Consider the following 20,393-nt stretch of genomic DNA (forward strand, 5'->3'; position numbering starts at 1 on the left):
CTGGACCCAGCCCTGAGGTCCCCAGCTGCAGCCCCTCCCGCTCCCCTGTGCCCCTTCTTCCGGGTCCCCTAACTGTGGAAAAGCCGCCCACGGTGACTCATTCACTCTCACGCTTTCTACTTTCACTTCCCAAAGCAGACATCTCTCAGTATTCCACTTCCACACCGTCCTCCCACCTAAGGGCCGGTCTGTGTTTCCAGTTTTCTCTAGGATTCTGCACTTGCCTATCCTCCCTTTACCTAGGACGCAGACAAGCCAGGTGTACGAACCTCCTGGTAGCCTACCTCTGCTTCCCGACCTGCCTCCCCCTGGCAGAGCTCACAGTCCCCTTGATTTTAGAAGGAACAACTTGTTCGAATTGTGCTAGAGACTAGCTAGTCAAAAAAAGAAAGAAAGAAGGGCCAGGGATTTAGCTCAGTGGTTCCGCTGCCTGCCTCGAAAGCAGAAAGTCCCAAGTTTGATCCCCGGTATAAAAAAAAAAAGGAAAGAAAGAAAGAGAGAAAGAAAGAAAGAAAGAAAATCTGTCTGTTACCCTGAACATGAGAAAAATTGGGATAAGTAGATACTTAAATACAAGGAAAGCTTATGGAAATGTGTGGGGGTCGTGTCAACCTTTGACAAAGAAGGCTAGAAAACAGCATTTGACTTAAGGAAGGCTCTTGATTCTAGGCTATAGTCAGAGGGCAAAGAAAGAACATGCAGGGGGCCGGGCATGGTGGCAGATAGCTATAATCCAGCACATGGGAGGCTGAGGCAGGAGGATCACTGTGAATTCTAGGCCAGCCTGGGCTACATAGTGCTTGTCTCGAAAAAACAAAAAAGAGGGTTGGGGATGTAGCTCAGTGGTGCCATGCCTGCCTGGCAAGTGCAAGGTCCTGAGTTCGATCCCTGCCCCCACCAAAGAAAAGTAAAAAAACCATGTGTATAAACTGCTCAGAGGTGGGCGATAGAAAGAACGACATGGGAGAGCAGCTGTACAGGGCAAAAGGGTTAGAAGATTCTCCCACCCATCTGGACAGGGCCCTCAGTGAAAACAGACAGTGGGCAGTTCCTGGGGGCTTTGGGGAGAGGAGTGGGGGGAAAGAGCGGAGGGGACAGAAATTCCGAGTCACCCAGGTGCTGGTTCTGAGCCCTGCACATGGCTCGCTTCCAGAGGGTTTTGCTGCCACATGTCAGTGAGCTGGTGGAAAATGAGGGTTATAAAAAGCAGAAACTTGAGTGACCCACCCCAGGGGAGTTTAAGATGTGAATAAGCCTGGTGAGGAGTGCACACCCACAGTCCCAGCTATTCAGAAGGCTGAGGCAGGAGGATTGCAAGTTTGAAGCCAGTCTGAGCAACTTAGTGTGACCCTGTCTCAATATCAACATTTTAAAAAGGGACCAGAGATATAGCTCAGGGTAAAGTGCACTGGGTTCCATCCCTAATGTGAAAAAAATGACTCTCAGCCAGGCATGGTGGTGCATACCTGTGATCCCACAATCAGAAGGCTGAGGCAGGAGGATTCACCATGAGTTTGAGGACTGTCTGGGCTACATAATGAGTTCAAGGCCAGCCTGGACTATGTAGGGAGATCCTGTCTCAAAAAACAAAACAAACAAACAAAAAAGATTAAAGTCAGGATTAATATTTATAAGTCAGAAGCTAAGAAAAGTGCTAATTTTTTTTTTCTCTTCTTTCTTTTTATGTTTTGTTCTGGAGATTGAACCTAGGGTGTTCACACTGAGCTACATCTTCAGCCCTATTTATTTATTTGTTATATATTTTTCTGAGACAGGGCCTCCTTAACCTGCTAAGTTGCCCAGGCTGGGCTCAAACTTGTGACCCTCCTGCCTCAGCCTACTAGAGTGCTGGGATTACAGGTATATGCTGCTGATCCTAACTAAAAACTAATTTCTTTAAATAAAGAAGGCCTGGAGTATATAGCTCAGTGGTAGAGTGGCTGCCTAGCATGCATAAGGTCCTGAGTTTTTTTGGTTTTGGGGGCGGGGTTTGGTACCGGGGATTGAACTTGGGTCCTTGTGCTTGCGGGGCAGCCGGTGGAAGCAGTGAGCTAAATCCCTGGCCCGAGGTTCTGAGTTTAAGACTCGCCATCACAAAACAAAATTAATAGGGAAATTAATTAAAAGATACAAACAGGGGGGCCAGGGGCAGGCGCAAGGACCCGAGTTCGATCGCCGGTACCAAAAAAAAAAAAAAAAAGGATACAAACAGGCAGTTCACAAAAAGAAAATGAAAATAACAAATATACAATAAAAATGTTTGACTTCATACATAATTTAATAGGTATAATTTATTTACTTATTTATTGCGGTACTGTGGATTGAACCCAGGGTCTCCCCACTGAGTTACATCCCAGACCTCTCCTTTTTTTTTTTTTTTCAATTTGTGGAACAGGGTCTCATTAAATCATTAAATTTCCCAGGCTAGGTTTGAATTTATGATCTTCCTGCCTCATCCTTTTGAGTACTGGGATTACAGGCGTAGCCACCACACCTGGCTGCAGGTTTTTTGTTTTTTGCTTTTTACTTTTTGTTTTTTGTTTTTTGTTTTGTTTTTTGTTTTTTAAAAAACAGGAAAAATACTCTGGTTTCTCTTCAGATCATATAAATCTTTCACCTTTCACAAAAAAAAAAAAAAAAAAAGGGAAAAGACAGAGCACCAAAATGCAGAACAGTATTGTAAGGTATCATTTATTATTATTATTATTTTTATTATTATTATTTGGTACTAAGGCTTACACACAGGTTCTTTGACCTGAGCTGCATTCCCATCCCTCTGTAAACTAATTTTCTTTCTCTCTGTCTCTCCCTTCCTCTTTCATTCTTTTTCTTTCTCCCTCTCTCTCTCTGACAGGATCTAAATTGCACAGGCTGGACTTGAATTTGAGATCCTCCTGCCTCATCCCTGTCTCAAAATTTTAAAAGTTTAAAAAGGGCTGGGGAGGGCCGGGGATTTAGTTCAGTGGTTCTGGCACCTGCCTCAAAAGCGCAAGGTCCTGAGTTCGATCCCCGGTACCAAAAAATAAATAAATAAAAAATAAAAAGGGCTGGGGATGTAGCTCAGTTTGAAGGTCCTGGGTTTAATGAACAAAACAAAAACAACCAACTGAAAACAAAAATAAAAAAATAACCAACCAAACAAAAACCCCTATGTATTAATCAGTTGAAAACATAATGACTAGAGTTTTGCAAGACCCTAACCCTGCATTTCCCTTAGGAGGAATATTTGTGAATTCAAGGTTTGTGCCAAATTTATAGAACATAATTACTGCAATTAAACGGTCAACTCTGTATGTGTGCACACCTTTGCAGAGCTACACTGATGGTAGGAAAGAGGAAACTTCTTTTTTATTTTTTAAAATAATTTTTAAAAATTTTGGGGGGGTACCGGGGATTAAACTCAGGTCCTTGCACCTGCAAGGCAGGCAACGGATAAAAACTTTTGTTAGAGGCCGGGGATTTAGCTCAGTGGTTCTGGCGCCTGCCTCACAAGCACAAGGTTGATCCCCGGTACCGAAAAAAAATTTTATTAGAACATGTTGGCAGGCTGGGGATGTAGTTCAGCGGTGCAGCTCCTGGCTGGCAAGCATGAGGCTCTGAATTTGATTCCTGGTACAAAAAAAAAGAACATGCTTGTAGTACATACTGATTACACTCATTGTGGGGAGTTGGTATATGCACATAACACTTTGCTTTTCATTTATTTTTCATTTAAATTTTTCATATATTTTTTATTTAAATATTTATTTTTTGGAGACACATTCTCACTATGTAGCCCAGGCTGGCCTTGAACTCATGGTGATGCTCCTGCCTCAGCCTGCAGTGCTGGGATTACAGGCATGCACCACCATGCCTGGCTGTTTTTAATGTTAAATCTTTGTGTACTATTCATTTTTTTAACTCTAAATACATTCTTTTTTTTTTTTTGTACTAGGGATTGAACTCGGGTCCTTGTGCTTGCACAGCAGGCCGCAAAACCACTGAGCTAAATCCCCAGCCCAATGCTAAATACATTCTTACTTTTGTTTTAAATGTAAAGATATCTCTCAGGTTTTTCTGATCCCCATTTGTGCAACATTAAGGCCTTGCCACCTCAGGCCAGAATCACTAAAACTACCTCCTAACTGTCCTCCCTGCTAATCTTTCTCTCCAGTCTTTCCCGAAAGCCACTGCCAGATGGATCTTCCTGCAACACCACTTCCATCCTGCCACTTTCCTCTGAAAAGTCTCCCCACTTCCCTCAGCCTCACATAGGAAATCAGTTTGTGAAGCCTTACACAATCAGGTCTCAACCTACAGCCGCCTGTGCCTGCCCACGCCACCTCACCGACCTTCACTCCCCACCTCGTCTGCACCCGGGCTGTTCTGGTCTCTGCCTGTTCATCTCAGACAGAACTGGACCACAACCATGTATCTGTGGTGGTTTTCGTTCATTTGTTTTTCAGTACTGGGGATTAAACACAGGGTCTCCACATTGAGCAACATCCCCAGCCCTCAGCCCTTGCCCTCATTTTTGAGACGGGGTTTTGTTAAGTAGAACTAAGTTTTCCAAGCTGGGCTTGAACTTGAGATCTTCCTGCTTCAGCCTCCCATAGTTGTAGGGTTACAGGTGTGTGCCACTAAGCTCAACTTCTCTCTCTCTCTCTCTCCCCCTCCCTCCCTCCCTCTCTCTCTCTTTCTTCTCCTCCCCTCCTCCTTCTTCTCCGTTCCCCCTTTCTTCTGAGGTTGGAACCCAGGGCATCAGACATGCCGAGAACACACTCCTCCACTGAGCTACCTCCACTCCTAATCCTCTTCCAATTTTCTTCAGTCCTGGAGCTTGAACCCAGGGCCTCAGATGTGCTGGCCAAGGGCCTCTGCCAAGGCTTCTCCATACCACCCCCCCTTTCTGAATTCTGGCTGAGCTAAACCACAGGATGAGCATTTCACTTATATGTTATTTTAAAATCTCTAGTTGTTCAGTGTACTTAGAAACACTTAAGCACTTGCTATTACTATTTTAATTGCTATTCTAATTACTTTACAAACTTCATGTGATTTAATCTTTGTAATTACTTTATGAGGTCAGTAGTAGTATTACCCCCTTTGAAAGTCTCGAAGCAGAAGTGCAAAGACATCAGGTAACACCCACGGTCACACTGAGGCAGTCTGACCAGAATCACACTCTTACCATATCAGTTCTGCCGGAATTGGCCAAAGGGATTCATTATATGATGAGTTAGTTATGGGGGGTCCTTTTATTTCTTCTCTTGACTTTTTCTCTTTTTTGAGACAGGGTCTTGCTATGTAGCCCAGGCTGGCCTCGAACTTGTGGCAATGCTCCTGCCTCAGCCTCCTGAGCGTTGGGATTACAGGTGTGTGCCATGATTTCTTCCCTTGAGAACTCCATATCATGCATGAAGTCCTTTCAACTGCCTCGAGTTTTCTGACTTCATTTTTACGGAGGGCTGACACTCCCAGCTCTGGGAATCGACTTGGAACTCGCGCCTGTCCTTGCGGTCTGGGGCTGGCAGTTTGGCCCGTGAGGCCCTGGGTTCAACCACCAGCTCAAACGAGGAGGAGGAGGAAGAGGGAGAGGAGAAGCTGGGAGGGCAGGGGTGCTCGGGTCGCTTCCCTTCCTGTACCCCATCTCCCTCCCACACAGGGCCTGAGCCCAGCCCTGGCCACCTCCCAGCTTCCTCCGGTTGTGAAAGCGGCCTTCGAGTCCTGTGTCCACACGAGGGCGAGGGCGAAGCGGCCTGGGCTCCGCGGCCCGGAAGACGTCCGGGTGACGCAAGAGGTGAAAGAATTTCATTTAGGGCGGGCTCAGCCCCCCTATGGCAACCGCCGACTCAGGACTCAGGGTCCCTCCAGGGTGCCGAGCTTTAAAAGCCTAGGTGTGAGCTTGGCCCTGCCACCTACCTGTGTCCTCTTACACAGGTTGAGTGAGGCTTCTGAGCTATGCCCGGGCCTGTGTCACGTTCTTGTTACGGCTCAGTGCCGGCCGGCACGGAGCACTCGATGCCTGCCAAGCACACAGTGCTGGTGTCGGCGCACGCGTACGAGTCTCACAGCTCTGTGAGGAGGTCCTATGACTTCTTCAGTTTACAGACTAGGAGGTAAGGAACCTGAAGGCGAAGCAGTTTACCCACACGCATAGCTAGCAAAGGGCAATCCGAACAACTTTTGTAGTATTGGCAGGAAGATAAAACGAGGTAATGTGCATAAAATATCTGAGATGGAAAGGAACTCTGTAAATACCTCCTTGTATTAGTTATAATTAAGCTTGGCTACAGAAAACAAAGTCTAAGTAAGAGTGATTTAAAGGAACTAAAAGGATTTTTTTCTCCCTAATCTGGAAGAAATTCAAAATAGGCAAGCTGCAGCTGGGCATGGTGGGGCACACCTGTAATCCCAGCACTGGGGAGGCTGAGGCAGGGGGATCTTCAGGATTTCAAGGTCAGCCTGAGTTACATAGTGAGACCCTTGCCTAATAGGCAAGCTGAGGCTGGGAGGGCTCCATACAATCAGCGGTCAGGCTCCTTCCAGCTCTGCTCTGCTATCCCTTGCTCATGACTTTCATTCCCAGCATTGCCTCCTGGCAGCAGGATGCTAGTCTAGACGCCACACCTGTGTTCTAGCAGCAGGAATGAGGACGAAGCAAAGACAGAAGGGGAGGTCCTCTGAGAAAAGTCAGCTCACTTTAATAAGCTTTCCAAGGAGCTCCAGCCAAATGCTCCCCCCTCCACCTCAGTGCCACTGCCATCATCTATGGAGTCTATGAGGTGCCGTTTTCAGCTGGGCACATTGCTGCCCTTGATAATGGGGGTTCTGTTTCTAAGGAAGTTTGGGAGATTGTGCTGCTGGCGCTGGCGGTCACCCTTCTCTTGGCCCTCAGATGTCAGTGTCACTGCTCATCCTAGACACCTAAAGTTCAGTCTTCTCATTTGACAGTCTTTCTGTTATTGTCTCCATTTCTTTCCGATCTCTCAAACCTTTCATTATTCAATAGGCAACTGTGACCATTCACCCTGATATGTCATTTTAATGGATTAGGAAATGCCTGGCAGCTTTGTAAAGCAGGTTCCTGGGTGTCTGGTGAGTCACAGAGGCCTGACGCTGGGTCATCCCTTCCCCTCTGGCACTGGTCCCCTGCTCTGCTCCCTGGCCAACATGAACCAGCAGCTTTGCTCTGCACACCCTTCTGCCATGATGTTTCCGCCCAAGAACCAGCTGACCATGGACTGATTCCTCTGAAAGCGTGAGCTAAATTATATCTTTCCTACTTTAAATTGTGACTGTCAGGTATTGTGCCTCAGCCATGGGAAAGTGGACTAATACAGAGACAAACAAGAAAGAACTCTCTTTGTGGCCCACAAGTTGAAAATGGTTCTTTTGAAGTTGGGCACAGTGGTGCACTCCTGTAATCCCAGCACCCTGGAAGGCTGTAGCAGGAGGATCTCTGTGAGCTTGAGCCCAGCCTGTGCTACATTGGAGTTCAAGGCCAGCCTGAACTACATAGCAAGACCTTGTCTCAAAAAAAAAAAATTTATTTTTTTAAAAAAGGGCTGAATATGTAGCTTAGTGTAGAGGACATGGATTTGATTCCAGTACTGGAAAAAAAAATGTTGGTTGATTCTGAAGCTGAAAGCCCAGGCCTTACTGAATATGCTCGCCTTTGGGGCAGCCTCACATGAGGGGTCGCCCGTCCAGAGGCTTTTTTTTTTTTGGTACCAGGGATCGAACTTGGGACCTTGCACTTGCAGACAGGTGGTGGCACCACTGAGCTAAATCCCGACCCCTGAGACATCTTTTCCGGGCTGAGACCGCCTGCCTGGCATCTACTGTGCTCAAGTCCTTCTGGGAACAGTTTCCTGCCCTCTGCAGCCCTGGAGCTGCCCTGCTTGAACGCAGCAAAGGCTCGTGGGCAGCTGATGACCAGCGGGTCGCTAAAGCCACTTTCTCAGGACTTAGAGGGAACAGCCTGCCGATCTACCCACCTTTCTCCCACACCAGAGAACTGACCCTCAAAAGAAATCCTGTAAAGCCAAGGAAACTGCCGGCTTCCAGCCCTGCAGTTTTATTTAATTAGGTATTTCATTCATTTTGTTTTTACTGGTACCAGGGATTGAACTCAGGACCTTACACTCACCCAGGCAGGCGCAGTGCTGCTGAGCTACATCCCCTGCTTCATTTACTTATTGACGGACACAGGCACTGAATAATGAAGGTGCCACATCCCTGCCCTCCTTCCAGGAGGCTGCAGTGACCCACCTAGACCCACTTAAAAGCAGCTGCAGGCAAGAGCCCGGCTCCTCACTGGCTCCAAGTCACCAAATGAGCTGTAGAAGTAACCACTCCATTTTCTCCCCTACGAATCATGAAGGGGATTGTTTCCTTCCCAGAAGGAGAAAATAATATGTATTTTTCCATAGAAACTCATTAATCTAGAAGAAAAGTTCACTGAGGACTCACAATGTAGCCCAGGCTGGCTTCAAATGAACTCTAGTGATCCTCCTGCCTCAGCCTCCTGAGTACTGATATTACAGGCATGCACCGCCACACCTAGCTCTCTCTTCTGATTTTTTTTTTTTTTTTTTGTACCGGGGATCAAACTCGGGTCCTTGCACTTGTGCAGCAGGCGGCAAAACCACTAAGCTAAATCCGTGGCCCTCTCTTTTGATTTTTAAGGGAAGAACATGAAACACAGAAGTAATCACAGCTCAAATATTAAAATGTTTACATTCAAAATTTTAATAGACTAAAGCAGAAAGGAAAATAAAGAGGAAAGGAAAATGGAAAATGGAAAGCACATGTTTATAACCCTAGCTACAAAAAAAAAAATTGAAAAGAGGCCGGGGATTTAGCTCAGTGGTTTCGCCACCTGCTGCGCAAGCGCAAGGACCCAAGTTCGATCCCCAGTACCAAAAAAATAAAAATAAAAATAAAATATAACCCTAGCTAGTCAGGAGGTGGAGGCAGAAGGATTACAAACTCAAACCCAGCCTGGGAAATGTAGTAAGAACTTGTCTCAAAATAAAGTAAAAAAAAGCCTGGGAATTTAGCTCAGTGGCTCCTCGCCTGCCTGGCAAGTGAAAGGTCCTGAGTTTGATCCCCAGTACCAAAGGGAAAAAAAATGGCTGGGGATATAGCTCAGCATTCCCTGGGCTTGATCCCCAGAACCTCCCCCGCAAAGTGTCAAGTATCTGATGATAAGAGACTGGTGTCTTATCAGAGGAAGGCCAGAGCCAGGTGTGGTGGCACATACCTGTGATCCCAGCACTCAGGAGGCTGAGGCAGGAGGATCGCAGTGAGTTCAAGGCCAGCCTGGACTACATAGCAAAATCCTGTCTCAAAAACAAAAACAAGGGCCGGGGATTTAGCTCAGTGGTTTCGCTGCCTGCTGCGCAAGCGCAAGGACCGGAATTCGATCCCAGGCACCAAAAATAAATAAATAAAAGAGGAAGGGCAGTAGTAAGAGGCCCACTGAAAAAAGGGTCAGAGAGAGAATAAGAGGCAGAAGGAAAGGCGTGAAAGGGACAGCTGGATGTAGGAGACAACTTCGGTACCTCATTTCACATTTGTTCAGTGCACATGGTCTCTTCGTTAAGGTTTGAAGTGGAGAGTGATGAACTGGATGTGTATCCTCAAAGGTCAGGACAGCTGCAGATAAGGAGAGGAGGGGACAGGCAGGCGGCCAACCACTGTGAAAGTGCCACGGAAGCCCAGAGAGACGGTGGAGGACAGCAGCGGCAGGAAGGACACGGCAGCAGAGGGAGTGTGGGTTCTGCAGCAGAAAGAACTGAAGGGATCAGCCCCTCGTATGCCCTTCCTGCACAGGTAGCCTTCTCATCAAGCCTTCATTGTGCTGAACTGAAGTAACCAGTCCACTCGCAGCATTCCCTCCAGCGTGCATTGCCCAGTGGGCCCCGTGGGCACCTGAGACGTGGTCCATGCAAGGTGAGATGGACCATATGAGAATTAGAAAAATGTATTTCAACACAGAGAAAGCCGGCATGTGCCACAGCCCTGCATGTAGTACCAGCCACGCAGGAGGATGAGGCAGGAGGATTCCAAGTCTGAGCCCAACGTGGCCACCTTAGCCAGCTCCCGTCTCATGGTAAAATAGGAAAAAGGGCTGGGGTAGAGTTTGGTGGGAGAGAACTTGCCTGGCATGCGTGAAGCCTTCGGTTCAATCCCCAGGGCCCAGAGGAAATTTGAAAAAGAATGTAAAACATTTAAAAAATAACTTCTACATTAATTATGTATGAAAATTATATTTTAGATATATTTGATAAAATACGGTGTATCATTAAAATGAGTTTTACCAGTTTTCTTTTAACCTTTTTTGGTCCTGGGGATTGAACTTGGGACCTTGTGCTTGCGAAGCAGGCGGTAGAACCACTGAGCTAATTCCCCGGCCCTAATTAATTAATTATTAAATAAAGAAATAAATAAATTATTAAATTAATTTAATATAGCTACTAGAAAATTTTAAATTTACATATGTGGGCCTGGTTACTTTCCTATTGAATGACTTTTATTTTTTTCAAAATTCAAAAGATCCGTGATCTTTTTACTATTTATTTATTTATTTATTACTTTTTATTTTACTGGTACATTTTAGATATACTTACTGATAACACTCATCATAGGGAATTTGTACCTGTGCACGATGTATCTTGCTTCTTTTTTTCCCATTCCCCTCCCGTGGAGTGGCTGTTAGGCACGATAAGAACTGAAGTATCTCCAAGGCCTACTGCTCAATAAACAGGTGTTGAATACATAAATTACAATCAGTCAGGGCACATTCAATTTCTTTCTTTTGGTATCGGGGATTGAACTCAGGACATTGTACTTGCCAGGCAGGTGCAGTGCCACTGAGCTATATCCCTGGCCCCACATTCACTTTCTTTTTTTTGGTACCAGGGATCAAACTCGGGTCCTTGAGCTTGCGTGGCAGGCGGCAGAACCACTGAGCTAAATCCCCAGCCCCACCCACATTCACTTTCTGACTGTAGATATACATTAATGATGATGGCTCTCAGCTTCAATGTTGGCGTTCTGATGAAAGACAGTGTGCTCTCTGAACCAGGTAAACCCAAACACTGCTCAGAATTTGGCCAAGAATTTAATTTTAATTAATTTATTTATTTATTTTCGGTGGTACTGGGGCTGAACCCAGGCCTTCACTGCATCTGAACAACATCTGTAGCTCTTTTGAAACTTAATTTTATTTTTTGAGGCAAGGTTTCCCTAATTCACTAAATTAGCTAATTGTTAATTACCTGGGCTTGAATTTTATAATCTTCCTGCCTCAGTCTCCCAGAGTGCTGGGATTATAAAAGCATGTGCCCCTGCACCAGGCTCAAACTGTATAGTCTTGTTTTGTTGGGTTTTTTTTTGAGACAGGGTCTCACTATGTAGCCCAGGCTGGCCTTGAACTTTCGGTGATCCTCCTGCCTCAGCCTCCCAAGACCTAGGATCACAGGTGTGTGCCACCACACCCAGCTCTCAAACTGAACATGTCTGTTGGCCTGGGTATTTAGCTCAGTGGTTTCACCGCCTGCTGCGCAAGCTCAAGGACCTGAGTTCGATCCCTGGTACCAAAAAAAAAAAACCTGAACATGTCTGCAACTCTACTTGTCTCTAAAATGACAGGGACAGTTGTCTCTTCATGGGGTAGTTCACTTTGGGCTTAGTTGCTTGCCACAGAAACTGACTGGCAAGGGTATAACTCAATAATTGAGGACCAATTTCAGGTGTATACTGTAAAAGCAACATGAAATGCATGGAAATCTATAAAGCTCTTCTGAAGTTGTGGCTTGATTTTCACTAAATATTTCAGCACCTTGTCACAGTCCGAGTTTCTACCAGGCTTAGGGTACTTGAGTCAAAGGAAAGAGTCCGTGGACTCCCTCGGCTTGGCCGGTTCTAGGCTGAGCCCCAAGTCTGAAGCCATCAACACAGCCAGCCTTGCCTGGCTGCAGCTTGCCTTGCACTGAGCTCCACTGTCTCGCACACTAAGAAGAAAGGACAATCTCAGAGCCAGTTAGGGGTCTGGCATGATCCATCTCTCAGAGCCTTTTAAATTAATTCACTCAAGTCTTTAATCTGAGGAAACAGCTCAGAAAATCTCTTCAACAAGTTTCCAGCGTTTAGCCGTCTGACAGCATTAAAATAAACTAGATCTCCATGTTCAGCTTCAGTCTTTTCCAAACCTACTAGAAACTAATATGGCTAAGGTCAGAGACACAAAGCAAATCCAGACTCAATGCTTCCACCAAGTCACATGACTTTGGGCTCTCAGCACACACTTCCCTGAGGAATGAGGTAATGGAAGCCCGGGCCGATTGCTCTTGACAAGAATAACTTGAATAACTGGTAGAAATCTTCCCCCACCCCCCGCCCCGACCTGGGTCACGTGAGCTTAGCTTTTCCATATTTAAACCTCTCCAGTTCCATAGCTATGAGGTTAGGTCCTGCTAGCTAATTAGGTGCAGTTTTTCCAGTGAAAATGTTAGGTGATCCACATGTCAAGGTCAAGAGGGCCTGCATCTGGAGAAGCCTCACAGGGACCCGAGTCACTTGCTAAGGGGTCTCAGGCTGCCACTGTGTGAAGGGTCCCCAAACCTTCACCTAAACCGTGCTTTTGCAATGTTTAGTGTGTGCAAAGAACTTTGGAAGCTATAGAGGTAAATAATACTAATAGTAATCATCAAATGAGTCTCTTACATCCTAGACCTTTTCTAATGTACAACACTGTAGGAGATGAACTCCATTTCCCTGAAAAATAAAACAAGGTTCCTACATTTAACCAATTTATATTTTACAAAGATTTCTGATTTGTAGCATGGTACAGACTATGTAATGAAATCCTAAGTGCTATTTCTTTTATTTATTTATTTATTTTGGCACTGGGGATTGACCTTGGGACCTTGAGCTTGCAAGGCAGGTTGTGGAACCACTGAGCTAAACCCCCTGGCCCTCTTTTACTTCTTTTTTCTTTTCTTTTTTTTTTCGGTACCAGGATCGAACTTTAGGATCTTGTGTTTGCAAGACGGGCGTTTTTGGTGCCACTGAGCTAAATCCTGGCCCCTCTTTTATTTATTTTTTGAGACAGGGTCTTGCTATGTAGTTCAGGGTGGTCTTGAATTCACTATGTAGTCCAGGCTGGCCTCAAAGTCATGGTGATCCTCCTGCCTCAGCCTCCTGAATGCTGGGATCACAGGCATGTGCCATCATGCCTGGCAAAGTGCTGCTTCTCATGAACTTAACAAGTAATATATGTCAGAGTGTTTCATCTGTAGGTCCCAACAGCATCCTGAGCTAAGCACTTCCCAAATGTTTGTTGGCAGTGCTGAGAGAGAGAGGGAGAGAGAGGGAATTTCTATCTGCACTGAAATCTACACAGCAAAAAAAAAAAAATACTTAGGGGGCCAGGGATTTAGCTCAGTGGTTTTGCCGCCTGCTGCGAAAGTGCAAGGACCCAAGTTCGATCCCCGGTACCAAAACCAAAACAAAAAAACTTAAAGTACATGTAGCAATAGAGCAAAATTTCCTGAATATGAATGAGAAACTAAATGATTTACCCCTAATTTTTAAAAAAATGATCTAGGGCCAGGGATTTAGCTCAGTAGTTCTGCTGCCTGCCTCACAAGCGCAAGGTCCTGAGTTGGATCCCCTGTACCAAAAATAAATAAATAAATATGATCTAAATTAAACCTGGGCGAACCTTGGTATAATATCACCACTTGAAGCAGGGACATATGTGAGAAGGAAGCAAAACAAAAACTGGAAGGCATCAATCACCCTTGGAAACTGTCCTCACTCACCAGGAGGAGGTTTTGAGGAGCAGGCCTCGACTAGGCAAAATTACTACCACTTACATCTTATCCTGGTGTCTAGGTGAGAGCAGAAGATAGAGCTTCCGAGCTCGACCTGAGACCCTATCAAAATGTACTTTACACCTGTATTAATTTGACAAAGAAAAGGGAAGTAGGAAAATTTATATTTTAAAGATCCCATTTAAATTTTTCCTCTAAATCTTCTCGTTTTTGGCACTCCTACTATGGTTCCTTAACGCAGTCTTGAGGCCAAGAGATCAGGATGACTAAAGAAAATTATCCGTATGAGAGCAAGGCTCAGCTGGGAGTGATGGTGCATGCCTTGTAATCTCAGCATTCTGAGAGGCTGAGGCAGGAGGTTCTCAAGTTCGAGTCCAGCCTGGGCAACTTGGCGATTTAGCAAGACAATGTCTAAAAATAGGATAAAAAATTAAATTAAATTAAAAGGGCTGGGGGTGTAGCACAGCCTGGAGGCCCTGGGCTCAACCCCTAGATGGACATGGGTGGGGATGCTCTTGGGGACCCCACTGTTCTGGGCCCCGGGGCCCCGCCCTCCTTGGCCTCGCCAGCCGGCGCCACCCCTGGGCACAGGGCGGGCAGGAGCGCTGGGGACCCGGCCCTGGCCAGCTCCCTCCTCCATGTCCAAAGCCCCCTTCTCCCCTGAAAACTTTCTAGACGGAAGGGACTATTTTCTCCCAGTGTAACCTTCCACCAGGTGGAGCGAAAGTTCCCCGAGGCGGGAGCGGGCCGAGGCCGTGGGGACCCGAGCCGAACTCGGCCAGGGCCGGGCCCCTGCGCGGGGAGCCGGGCTTGGCCAGGCGGCGCTACGGAGGCCGGGCTGGTGGTCGAGGTTCACGCTGATGATGCTAAGTGTTTAAGATGGAGGTTTTAACGATAATTGGCATGAAATAGATTCCACCAGACGAACGGTGTGGCTGCAGACCTCGCAGATTTTGCTCCGGGCTCTCAGGCTACCTGCCCCTCTCTCCCTGGTTCACCTAGGGGAAGACCCCGGTCCCGCGGCGGCCTCAGAAGTCCCATCTGCAAGCTGCTCTCTCACCCTGATTGCTGGATTCTCTCTGATTCAGGGTAGAAACCTGCAGAAAGACTTCCCGAATAGGAAAACCCACCAGAGCTGCAGTTTTCAGACTGGGTGGCAAAATCAGTGGGACAAGGAGCATTAGGAAAGGAAGAAGAAAGGAAAGAAGGAAGAAGCTGGAACAAAAGAGAATGCAACGATACCACCTAGGAGAATCGGGATTCTTTCCTGAAACTCGAATCATAAAAAGAATACGGTGTGTTGTACATTTGGAATCGAGGTGTTGAATACACGTCTTACTCGGGTTGCTGTCAAAAAATGTTTGAAAGCCACTGGCCTGGACTTTTTCTTTTTCTTTCTTTTGAATGCTTAGAGTAGAAAGGTTTGAAAAGCCATCTAATTTATTTCTCTACGCCTAGACAGTATTTCATTTTAAGAACAGTACAGACTTTAATTATTTTCTTGCTTATCGTCCCATCTCAGCATTTGCGCCTGATGATTTGTGAATAATTTGTCTCTTTAAAGCTATTATTTCAGTTGGGAAAGCGATAAATTAAAATAGGAAGGCAATTCTGCCAAGCTTCCCTTCTCTGTCTCCTCTTCTCCCCGTCATCAGGCCGTGGACACATTCCAAATGCGCTGCGGGCCAAGCCTGGCAGGGTCCCCGAGCCCGCCTTCTGTCGCCCTGTCCTGTAATCAAATACCCCAGTGGAGCTACGGGTGGTTGTTTTGTATTGAGGATTGAACCCAGGGCCTTTGCACTGAATTACTTACACCCTCAGCCCTTTTTAGTTTTCATTTTGAGACAGGGTCTTGCCAAATTGCCTGGCTGGGACTCCAACTTGCAGTCTTTCTGCCTCAGCCTCCCAGAGTGCAGAGCATACAGGCTTATACCACCACACCTTTTGTTTGTTTGTTCTTTGGTATTAGGGAATTGAACTCAGGACCTTGCACTTGCGAAGCAGGGCAGTACCACTGAGCTAAGTCCCCTAAGTCCCCGGCTTAATGTTCCTTTTTTGAGTTCAAGTTCCACTATGAAGTTCAACTTGGCCTTGAACTTGCTATTGTACCTAGGCTGTCCTTGAACTCTCTATCCTCCTGCTTCAGCCTCCCAAGGCATAGGAATACAGGTATATACCACCACCTCTGGCAAATTTTAGTATTTCTTTATCTCATTCCCTCTTTTTACTTATTTTTTAAAAAATTATCCCCATGGATAGGTAATAGAAACACCTGATGTACTTGAATTTGACTTTGTCCCTTCTCAGTAGGGTAGGTCCCTGTTGTGCTAATCAGGGCTGCAGTTTGGGATGAACTTGCTCTCTCCATGCTCATTCCTCCACACACTCACTCCACTCCCAAAACTGTCATCAACACTGGGGTCAGGAGGCCCAATCTACATGGAGGTGGGGATGCAGATGACCCAGAAGCACTCTCCGTTGTCAGTAGCAATACTGTAGTATTAAATGATACTTGTGTCAACAATATAATCCTCATAGTTACATTGACAGTGAGCATTTCCTGGCCACTTTTTTGTGCTACACACAAATTACATGCCTTAAGCCAATGAATTCACCTAATAACCCAATCTCGTAGTTGAAACTGAGGCTTAGACAAGATGCAGCAATGTGCTAGTTAGTGACTCAGACAGAGCTCAAACCCAGCGGGTCTCACTCCTTGGCCTCTGCTTATAGAGAGTCAGAACCTTCATCTGACGCCTGTGCCATCCATCACTGCCTGCACTGGGTGCTGGGCTTGAGCATTTGCCCCCAAGAACGCCTTGTCTGAAAAGCATGTGACACCAGTCTATGTCTATGTGCCTTGAAGTCTCACAGGGTAGGCTTTTTTTTTCCTTCTGTACTTAGGGATTGATCCCGGGGCCATTGCACTGAGGTACGGTCTCACCCTTTTAACTTTGAGACAGGGTTTTGCTAAGTTGCTCAGGCTGTGCTTGAACTTCCAGTCTTCCTGCCTCAGCCTCCTGGAGTGCTGGGATTACAGGTGTGCACCACCACACTAGCTAGGATTTCCTAAATTTCCTTGAGGACTTAGGAGTTCTCCCAAAGGATAAAGAAGTTGTGCTTTCTACATATGTCTCCCAGGTCATGATGCCTGGTAGGACTTGATGCTGGGAGAACATGAAAGGAGGAAAAGAGGGAAACCTTGTGTTTTCTGGTCCTAGAGGATCATAGAAGCTGGGAAGCTGGGCATAGGGGTGCACACCTGTGGTCCCAGCACTCAGGGGGCTGAGGCAGGAAGATCAACACAAGTTCAAGGATATCCTGAACTACATAAAGAGTTCAAGGGCAGCCTGAACTACAAAGTGAGTCCCTGTCTCAAAAAACAAAATGAAACAAAACAACAGGAATGAGAGGAAATAAAGAAAGGGAAAGCTTAAATGTGTGACTCCATGTCTCCTCTCCAGGTGGCACATACCTCAAAGGAGTGAGGACTCATCCCGTTGGGGCTCTGGTCCCACTGTGGCACTGACAGCAGCTGCAGGTGCACGAACACTATTGGCAGGCAGAGGGGACAGAGGGGACTCTGAGGTCACTCTTTCTGGGGGTGCTACCACTGAGAGCCCCAGCGGCTGAGAGTCTGAGGAGTCTGCTGAAGGACGTGAACTTCATGGGGCAAGGTGACACTGTAGTGGGGACCATAGATGAACCCCTCTTCCACCGCCGCAGGCAGGGTTGATGGGGCCCTTTGGACAAACTACAGAGGGACCCTGGGTCAGGGAGCACCGAGGCTGGGTGCTATGAAGGTCTCGTTCACATGCTATGGTTGCAGTCTCGAAGCAGTTTGCAGGCACAAACTCTGGTACGGGGCCAGGGGCTGGGTACAGAAGGAACGTTGCCTCAGAGCCCTGAGATGCCAAAGAACATTGAACTTGGGGGTCTCTGGGTTCTTTTCCTTTGTCACAGGTTGCATAAGCTAGGGTTCGATAGCACTTAGAGAAAAGCTGGGGATAAAAGACTGAGAATGGGGGAAAAAAACAAGTGTTATTTTCCTAAAGAGGATGATTATTGTCTAAAGAGATTTTTTAAATTATTGGGTGGGACTCAGCACTGTGTGTGTGTGTGTGTGTCTGTGTGTGTGGTATGGGGTATTAAACCCAGCCAGTGCTCAGCTGCATTCCCAGCCCTTTCTGTTTGTTTAATTTTGAGATAGTCTTGATAAAATGTCCAGGCTGGGTTAGAACTTGGGAGCCTCTTGCTTCAGCCTCCTGAGTGCTGGGATTACAGGCATGCACCACTACACCTAGAAGCTGTAAATAATTTTTAAAAGATGATTACAAAATATTTAGGAACCACCAGAAAATTAAGAACTAATACAAGGACTGTCAGTCAGTATATTTAAAAAAATTTGCAATACAGTTAAAACTTCTAGGCGATTCATTCCACGAATGCTGCTTTTACTGGGTCAGACAATACAAAATAGTCAACCTTAGGTTGTTTCTGACCTCCAAAAAGCTCATCAATTTTTAAAAAACTCATCAATTTTAAACAATTCAACCTAATTTTGTTTGTGCTTTTTGTGTTTTATCGTATCTTTCTTATTCTGTTGCTCACTTGGAATGCCTTTCTTTTCCTTATTCATCCACGTCTACCATTGTTTTGAGATAAGGTCCAGGCTATGCAGTCCAGGCTGGCCTTGAACTCACTATGTAGCCCAGGCTGGCCTTGAACTCACAGCAGTACTCCTGTTCTCAGCCTCCCAAGGAGGGTTACAGATTACAGACGTGTGCCACCATGCCCGGCATGTCTACCCATCTTTAAGACAAATTCTGAGCACACTCTTTTCAAGTAGTCTTCATATAATGTTATTTTTTCTCTCCAAAAGGCACTTCTCATACATTTAGTTTCATTTTACACGTTATATTCTTCAATTGTCTACACCACACATATTAGCACTTGGCCATATTTTGTTGCCTATTATGCCATTTTTTAAATTAATAGGTGAAAGAAATAAGATTTTACTAAATATTTGGTTACGGATAATGAACTACTATTTCATTTTTTTTAGTACTGTGCCATGACCCACACAGTGTAGGGTCTGAAGCCGGAGAGAGTGGTGGGAGATGAAGGAAGTTGGAGAATAACAAGAAAGAAAGATACATGCCAAGATTAAGCTTGAAAGCTGGGACCAGGTAGAACCATAGCCTGATGAGCTAATGGCCACCTGGGGTCCAGAGCTCTTTGTTTACAGTGTAAGACAAACAGCAAGAGAAGGTGCTGCATGGCCTACTTGGTCTAGGCTGAATGTAGCGCGATTGTTTTGAGATTGGGGCATGCGGCCCTTGGCAGTACTGGGAATTGAATCCAGGGGTATGTTAGTTATGTTTCTGTCATTGCCAAGACAAAATACCTGATACCCAAAATTAAATGGGGAAAGGTTTATTTGGCTTACAGTTCATAGAGGGTTCAGTCCATAATCAGCTGGCTCCAAGGCAGTGGGGCATAGCAGAGAGTCAACACTTCATGGCAGTGGGAGAGTAAAAGCAACAAGAGGGGTCTTTCTGCCCCTTTTATCTTTTCTAAGGGGGTACCGGGGATCAAACTCGAGACCTTGTGCTTGCAAGGCATGTGCCAGAACCACTGAGCTAAATCCCTGGCCCTGCCCCTTTTATCTTATTGAGACTACTTAGGGTGGGTAGCACTCATGTCCTTAATCCTACTGCCCTCAGGGGCCTAACCCCACCATGAATCAATCACACACTCTAGATTCAGCCATCTCCAAAATAGCCTACGACCACATAAGGCTTTGAGGGAACCTTTAGACACAAACCATAACAAGGGCCTTCACACTGAACTACATCCTCAGCCCTTTTTTATGTTTTATGGTGAGACAGGGTCTTGCTAAATTGCCCAGGCTAGGTCCAAACTTGTGATCCTCCAGATGGCTGAGATTACAGGCATGTGCCACCATGCCTGGCTCCTTTCAACAATTCTATAAAAGATGTTTGATCCTAGCCGGGCATGGTGGCACATGCCTATAATCTCAGCACGAGACAGGCTGAGGCAGGAGGATCCTCAAGAGTTTGAGGACAGCTTGGGCTACATAGTGAGTTCAAGGTCACCCTGAACTATGTAGTGAGACCCTATCTCAAAAAAAAAAAAATTAAAAGAAAAAAATAGATATTTGATCCCAACACCCAAACTATTTAGAAAAGAAACCCTAAGTTGAGAAAGTTAGGACAGAATCAGAATAAGGAGTCTGTCATTTGTGAGTATAGTCAAATTTTATCATGTCCCATTAAGCAATTATGATATAGGATATTTTGATAACTAACAATATAAACTGCTATTCATGGGATAGTAACTATAAGTACTATGATTCAGTACTGGCTGGGCATTTTACATATTTTGAGATATATCATATATCTATAAAAAAGTAACTTCAATGTAGGTGATATTAAACTCTACCCAGTTTACAATGCTGACTCCTCCCCCACCCCTTTTTTGGGTCTTACTTTGTAATTCATGCTGGGATTATAGGCATGCACCACCATGCCTGGATGTCTCCTA

General features: G+C 45.8%; 1 long non-coding RNA gene across 1 annotated transcript in view; it reads left to right on the top strand.

The window, feature by feature from the left end:
• LOC101722333 (uncharacterized) overlaps positions 1 to 15,197 on the top strand; it is a 31,679-nt gene extending 16,482 nt beyond the window's left edge. Inside the window, exons 3-5 of the long non-coding RNA XR_015448114.1 lie at positions 5,276 to 5,354; positions 5,645 to 9,939; positions 14,829 to 15,197. This is a non-coding gene — a long non-coding RNA (uncharacterized LOC101722333). The remainder of the gene's footprint in view (positions 1 to 5,275; positions 5,355 to 5,644; positions 9,940 to 14,828) is intronic.
• The last annotated feature ends 5,196 nt before the right edge of the window (positions 15,198 to 20,393 follow it).

Source organism: Heterocephalus glaber, unplaced genomic scaffold (genome assembly GCF_053883595.1).
Source record: "Heterocephalus glaber isolate CG9 unplaced genomic scaffold, H.glaber_assembly_v1.0 deba00001795, whole genome shotgun sequence".
Lineage (NCBI taxonomy): Eukaryota > Metazoa > Chordata > Mammalia > Rodentia > Bathyergidae > Heterocephalus > Heterocephalus glaber.